At 39.6% G+C, this 7,888-nt stretch overlaps 2 pseudogenes; both read right to left on the bottom strand.

The window, feature by feature from the left end:
- Positions 1-7,165: 7,165 nt before the first annotated feature.
- Positions 7,166-7,249, bottom strand: LOC123063805 (uncharacterized; annotated as a pseudogene).
- A 98-nt stretch (positions 7,250-7,347) lies between these two features.
- On the bottom strand, positions 7,348-7,432 carry LOC123063807 (uncharacterized; annotated as a pseudogene).
- Positions 7,433-7,888: the final 456 nt, after the last annotated feature.

Below are 7,888 nucleotides of genomic sequence, written 5' to 3'. Positions count from 1 at the left end.
AACTTAGTCCTGGTAGTATTAGCATATCTATGTTGTAGATCAATAGCTCGCGTTGTTGCTTTCATATGTTTATTTTGATATGTTCCTAGAGAAAATTGTGTTGAAAGATGTTAGTAGCAATGATGCGGATTGGATCCGTGATCTGAGGTTTATCCTCATTGCTGCATAGAAGAATTATGTCCTTGATGCACCGCTAGGTGACAGACCTATTGCAGGAGCAGATGCAAACGTTATGAACGTTTGGCTAGCTCAATATGATGACTACTTGATAGTTTAGTGCACCATGCTTAACGGCTTAGAATCGGGACCTCAAAGACGCTTTGAACGTCATGGACCATATGAGATGTTCCAGGAGTTGAAGTTAATATTTCAAGCAAATACCCGAGTTGAGAGATATGAAGTCTCCAACAAGTTCTATAGCTAAAAGATGGAGGAGAATTGCTCAACTAGTGAGCATGTGCTCAGATTGTCTGGGTACTACGATCGCTTGAATCAAGTGGAAGTTAATCTTCCAGATAAGATAGTGATTGACAGAATTCTCTAGTCACCATCACCAAGTTAGTAGAACTTCGTGATGAACTATAATATGCAAGGGATAACGGAAACAATTCCCAAGCTCTTCGTGATGCTGAAATCGATGAAGGTAGAAATGAAGAAAAACATCAAGTGTTGATGGTTAACAAGACCACTAGTTTCAAGAAAAGGGCAAAGGGAAGAAGGGGAACTTCAAGAAGAACAGGCAAGCAAGTTGCTGCTCAAGTGAAGAAGCCCAAGTCTGGTCCTAAGCCTGAGACTAAGTGCTTCTACTGCAAAGGGACTGGTCACTAGAAGCGGAACTACCCCAAGTGATTGGCGGATAAGAAGGATGGCAAAGTGAAAATAAGTATATTTGATATACATCTTATTGATGTGTACTTTACTAGTGTTTATAGCAACCCCTCAGTATTTGATACTAGTTCAGTTGCTAAGATTAGTAACTCGAAACGAGAGTTGCAGAATAAACAGAGACTAGTTAAGGGTGAAGTGACGATGTGTGTTGGAAGTGTTTCCAAGATTGATATGATCATCATCGCACACTCCCTATAATTTCAGGATTAGTGTTGAAACTAAATAAGTGTTATTTGGTGTTTGCGTTGAGCATGAATATGATTTGATCATGTTTATTGTAATACAGTTATTCATTTAAGTAAGAGAATAAATTGTTGTTCTGTTTACATGAAAAAAAACCTTATATGGTTACACACCCAATGAAAATAGTTCGTTGGATCTCGATCGTAGTGATACACATAATCATAATATTGAAACCAAAAGATGCAAAGTTAATAATGATAGTGCAACTTATTTGTGGCACTGCCGTTTAGGTCATATTGGTGTAAAGCGCATGAAGAAACTCCATGCCGATGGGCTTTTGGAATCACTTGATTATGAATCAGTTGATGCTTGCGAACCATGCCTCATGGGCAAGATGACTAAGACTCCGTTCTTTGGAACAATGGAGCGAGCAACAGATTTGTTGGAAATCATACATACTGATGTATGTGGTCCGATGAATATTGAGGCTCGCGACAGGTATCATTATTTTCTGTTCTTCACAGATAATTTGAGCAGATATGAGTATATCTACTTAATGAAACATAAGTCTGAAACATTTGAAAAGTTCAAAGAATTTTAGAGTGAAGTGGAAAATCATCGTGACAAGAAAATAAAGTTTCTATGATCTGATCGCAGAGACAAATATTTGAGTTACGAGTTTGGTCTTCAGTTAAAAACAATGTGAAATAGTTTCACTACTCACGCCACCTGGAACACCACAAGATTATGATGTGTCCAAACGTCATAACCGTACTTTATTGGATATAGTACATCTATGATGTTTCTTACCGATTTACCAATATCATTTTGGGATTATGCATTAAAGACAGCTGCATTCACGTTAAAAAGGGCACCATCTAAGTCCGTTGAGACGACATAATCTGTATTGTGGTTTGGCAAGAAACCAAAGTTGTCGTTTCTTAAAGTTTGGGTTGCACTGCTTATATGAAAAAGTTTCAACTTGATAAGCTCAAACCCAAATCGGAGAAGTGCGTCTTCATAGGATACCCAAAAAGAAAAATGTTGGGTACACCTTCTATCACAGATCCGAAGGCAAGCTATTCGTTGCTGGGAATGGATCCTTTCTAGAGAAGGAGTTTCTCTCGAAAGAAGTGAGTGGGAGGAAAGTAGAAAACTTGATAAGGTAATTGTACCTTCTCCCTTATTGAAAAGTAGTTCATCACAGAATTCTATTCTTGTGACTACTACACCAATTAGTGAGGAAGCTAATGATGATGATCATGTAACTTCAGATCAAGTTACTACCGAATCTCGTAGGTAAACCAGAGTGAGATCCACACCAGAGTGGTACGGTAATCCTATTCTGGAGGTCATGTTACTTGACCATGACAAACCTACAAACTATGAGGAAGCGATGATGAGCCCAGATTCCGATAAATGGCTTGAGGCCATGAAATCTGAGATATGATCCATGTATGAGAACAAAGTATGGACTTTGGTTGACTTGCCCGATGATTGGCGAGCAATTGATAATAAATGGATCTTCAAGAGGAAGACGGACGCTGATAGTAGTGTTACTATCTACAAAGCTAGAATTGTCGCAAAAAGGTTTTCGACAAGTTCAAGGTGTTGACTACGATGAGAGTTTCTCACTCGTATCTATGCTAGAGTCTGTCCGAATCATGTTAGTAATTGCCGCATTTTATGAAATCTGGCAAATGGATAAACAAAACTGCATTCCTTAGTGGATTTATTAAAGAAGAGTTGTATATGATGCAACCAGAAGGTTTTGTCAATCCAAAAGGTGCTAACAAAATGTGCAAGCTCCAGCGATCCATCTGTGGACTGGTGCAAGCATCTCGGAGTTGGAATATATGCTTTGATGAGTTGATCAAAGCATATAGTTTTATACAGACTTGCGGTGAAGCCTGTATTTACAAGAAAGTGAGTGGGAGCACTACAGCATTTCTGATAAGTATATGTGAATGACATATTGTTGATCGGAAATAATGTAGAATTATTGTGTAAAGCATAAAGGAGTGTTTGAAAGGAGTTTTTCAAAGAAAGACTTCGGTGAAGCTGCTTACATATTGAGCTTCTATAGAGATAGATCAAGATGCTTGATAAGTTTTTTCAATAAGTACATACCTTGACAAGATTTTGAAGTAGTTCAAAATGGAGCAGTCAAAGAAAGAGTTCTTGCCTGTATTACAAGGTGTGAAGTTGAGAAGACTCAAAGCCCGACCACGACAGAAGATAGAAAGAGAATGAAAGTCATTCCCTATGCCTTGGCCATAGGTTCTATAAAGTATGCCATGTTGTGTACTAGATCTAGTGTATACCCTACACTGATTGGCATGGGAGTACAATAGTGATCTAGGAGTAGATCACTGGACAGCGGTCAAAATTATCCTTAGTGGAATAAGGATATGTTTCTCGATTATGGAGGTGACAAAAAGGTTCGCCATAAAGGGTTACGTCGATGCAAGTTTTGACACTGATCTGGATGACTCTAGGTCTCGATCTAGATACGTATTGAAAGTGGGAGCAATTAACTAGATTAGCTCTGTGCAGAGCATTGTAGACATAGAAAATTGCAAAATACATAACGGATCTAAATGTGAAAGACCGTTGACTAAGATTCTCTCACAAGAAAAACATGATCACACCTTAGTACTCTTTGGGTGTTAATCACATAGCGATGTGAACTAGATTACCGAATCTAGTAAACCCTTTGGGTGTTGGTCACATGGCGATGTGAACTATGGGTGTTAATCACATGATGATGTGAACTATCGATGTTAATCACATGGTGATGTGATCTAGATTATTGACTCTAGTGCAAGTGGGAGACTGAAGGAAATATGCCCTAGAGGCAATAATAAAGTTATTATTTATTTCCTTATATCATGATAAATGTTTATGATTCATGCTAGAATTGTATTAACCGGAAACATAATACATGTGTGAATACATAGACAAACAGAGTGTCACTAGTATGCCTCTACTTGACTAGCTCGTTAATCAAAGATGGTTATGTTTCCTAACCATGAACAAAGAGTTGTTATTTGATTAATGAGGTCACATCATTAGTTGAATGGTCTGATTGACATGACCCATTCTATTAGCTTAGCACCCGATCATTTAGTATGTTGCTATTGCTTTCTTCATGACTTATACATGTTCCTATGACTATGAGATTATGCAACTCCCGTTTGCCGGAGGAACACTTTGTGTTCTACCAAATGTCACAACGTAAATGGGTGATTATAACGGATCTCTACAGGTGTCTCCAATGGTAGATGTTGGGTTGGCGTATTTCGAGAATAGGATTTGTCACTCCGATTGTCGGAGAGGTATCTCTAGGCCCTCTCGGTAATGCACATCACATAAGCCTTGCAAGCATTGCAACTAATGAGTTAGTTGCGGGATGATGTATTACGGAACGAGTAAAGAGACTTGCCGGTAACGAGATTGAACTAGGTATTGGATACCGACGGTCGAATCTCGGGCAAGTAACATACCGATGACAAAGGGAACAACGTATGTTGTTATGCGGTCTGACCGATAAAGATCTTCGTAGAATATGTAGGAGCCAATATGGGCATCCAGGTCCCGCTATTGGTTATTGACCGGAGACGTGTCTCGGTTATGTCTACATTGTTCTCGAACCCGTAGGGTCCGCACGCTTAAGGTTTCGATGACAGTTATATTATGAGTTTATGAGTTTTGATGTACCGAAGGAGTTCGGAGTCCCGGATGAGATCGGGGACATCACTACAAGAAATATGTCAATTTGTGACTACCACTATTGGTCACTGAATGGTCACAAATTTCCATTTGTGACCTTTTTGTGACCAAAAACAGAAGGTCAAAAGCTGGCCGTCGTAAACTGACTATAGCGACCTTTCTTCTGGAATGGTCGCAAACGTTTATGACCAAAATAAGTCCATTGTGGTGTTTTGGTCACTAGCAACCTCCCCAGGCCACGTAGGTATCCAGCGTGGCAAGCTGATGTGGCACAAGATTCAGCCCGGTCCAATTCAATTTTCTACATGGGCCTAGCCCATTAATTCAGCCTTTCTATATTTTTTTTCCTGTTAATTTTTCGTTGGCTTCATGGGCCAAGCCCAACATTGCAGCCTTTTTATTTTGCGCCATGGCCTTTTTGTCTTAGCAGTCCCATTTTTTGTTTTTTATAAAATGGGTCCCCGTTTTTGAGGTTCTGGTAACTGGGTCCTAGCTGTCAGGGTCATATTCTTCATTTTTTTCAATTTAACATAAATAAATACCCAGTATGTCTGAGTCGCCGGACAAAACAATTCTACAAGTAACACTTCAAATATTATCAGAGATTCAATACAAAGCTCCTGCTGTACAAAATAAGCTCTAACATACACTTTGCAAGCTCTGCAAGTGTAATAACAGTATGCCAGTCACAGCTACAAGCTCCACAAGTTCAATAATGAGATACAGTATTTTACAAGCTCTACAAGTGTTATGTTCTTCAGCATGGAGCTCCTTCGACAACTTTACTGGACGACCTGTTACATGAATCAACAAAAAAGAATCAAAAAACTGAAGCCAATATATTATGAGCAGACCTTTCAAAAAAGGGCAGTTATTAAGAATGCCAACACAAATTCAGCTAGTACCATGCTTTTTATTCTCCAGCTAGTTAAAATGAGATACTCATTCATACAAGAAAACAGAGACACAATATGAAAATTCATTGCACAAGTGCCATGCAAAATACTTCACTGCCACACATTGCAAAATTATAAAATACTTCACAGAAGATATAATTATAAAATTTAGCTTGCTGCTACTGACATTGGAAAACTGCTGCGGGTTTGTTTTGATCACAGAAGATAGAACTGATAACATTAGTTTGCTGCAACTCTGTCGTAGATTTGTTTTAATCGCGGAAGATAGAATTGTTAAAATTCAATTTGCTCTACTGTCATTCAATAACTGCAACTGCAGCGAGACAAGTTCTCTTACCCAGAGAGCTGACGTGCATGGACTTGCGCATCAGATGACAAAGTCGTCGTACTATCATCAATACCAAATTCCCAAACTCAATATAAAAGAAGAGAAGTAACAGCCAACGAAAAAAGTATATGAAGACAAGGAGTGAGCATAAAGAACAATTTTATTTACTTTTACTTGTTAGTTGAGGGGTGATGCACAAGGAGTCACAAGTATCTGAAAAACTGACACACGTGAGCTAGGAAGCAAGCATTGGATCAAAATTGGAAAGCGTACGTGACTACATACAACATCTGATTATATAAGCAACTGTACAACGCAGCTATGTGCTAATTGCAGGCCCCGTTTGGATGCAAAGTATTTTCAAAGCATTACTAGAATACCATAGATTTTAAAAAACTGTAGTTTTGAATACTTTGAGGCGTTTGGCTATACCAAAAACTACGGTTTCATAAACAGTGGTATTGTTGTTACTGTGGTTCTCTTGGAGTATTAAAAAAAGTGGTCTAGACCTCTTTTTCTCAAACTGAGCAAAAGTCGCTCGTGTCATTGCTGGTTGACTACCGTGCATCTTGGTTCACAAGCATAACTAACCACATGTCAGTATGCTTTCAATGGCATGCACCACACTAATTAAAATAAGATACTGATTCCTATTCTTTGTAATTAGCTACTGCCGATCACGTCTGCAACTTCGTAGCTCAGCTGTCAGAAGACCATACAGCGTTGCATGCAGCCGGCCGACACACACTGATTCATGTAGCTCCGTAGGTTTAGTATAAGTTAGATTAAGTTGTGTGACTATCGATCAAAACTACAGTAAAACAACATGATCCAAAAGCATCGGTAGTTTTTCTAAAACCGAGAAAAATGTATTTTCTTTAAAACCGTAGTATTCATTGCCCACGCATTGCAATACCGAAGCTTTGAGATACTATGGTATTTTAAATACAGCGCTGCCAAACTAGGTCCAGCCGATGACTACACAGCAGCAACTACTTCAGACATTGGCTGGAGAAATGCTTATCTTTTTTATTCTTCAACGACATAAAAAGAAATGACAACACAGCACCAACAACAATAGACTCTCACCCAACTAATATACTAGAACTAGATCAACCAAGCATCAGTTTTAAAAAGCTCGGTTTAAGATACTTCAACGGCGTAAAATCTCAGTAGCATCTTCTTGTAACATCATATGCTCAGCTGACAAACGAGTCACATGCAACTCCTCTACATTATATGACACCAACACACAGAGCTGCATTCTAGATGAGGAACAAAAAAACGTTGATGGCATGCTAGGCATCAGTTTTAAAAAGCTCAATTTTAGATCATCAAAGACCGGAAAGGCCTCAGCGGTCTAAATGTTTCACATCCTCTGCCCAGCACAACATCATCATCGTCACGGAAATTCCCTAAACAGTCAGCTATCCACAAAAACATAGTGACCCACATCACCAACGAGCTACTGTGAGCATGCAAGGACCATATACTATGCAGAGCTACTAAGCAAATGGGATTGGTAAGGAAGGGCAAAGAGAGGGAGGTGGCTACCTACTCCACAGGGGAACTTCCCGGTGGTGATGTTGAGCAGCATCCTGACGGGGCCATTGACCTTGAGCTACTTCTCCTTGGCGCCCTTCACCAGATCCGAGGTCACTGTTCAACATACGCACGCACAAACGCATCAGAACGGAGACGCACAAGTCCAGCCAAATTACAAAAGAAAAAAGAACATCTATTGCGGTGGCGAGGCAGTAATTGAGGGAGGCAGAGCAGAGCACAGGACCTTCTGTGGCACGCCATCATGGTCAGACTGGACGATGCCCTCCTCGTCGAG

The sequence above is a fragment of the Triticum aestivum genome, chromosome 3A (genome assembly GCF_018294505.1).
Source record: "Triticum aestivum cultivar Chinese Spring chromosome 3A, IWGSC CS RefSeq v2.1, whole genome shotgun sequence".
Classification (NCBI taxonomy): Eukaryota; Viridiplantae; Streptophyta; class Magnoliopsida; order Poales; family Poaceae; genus Triticum; species Triticum aestivum.
The sequence above is the reverse complement of the archived record's forward strand: the minus strand, read 5'-3'. Positions and strand labels throughout refer to the sequence as shown.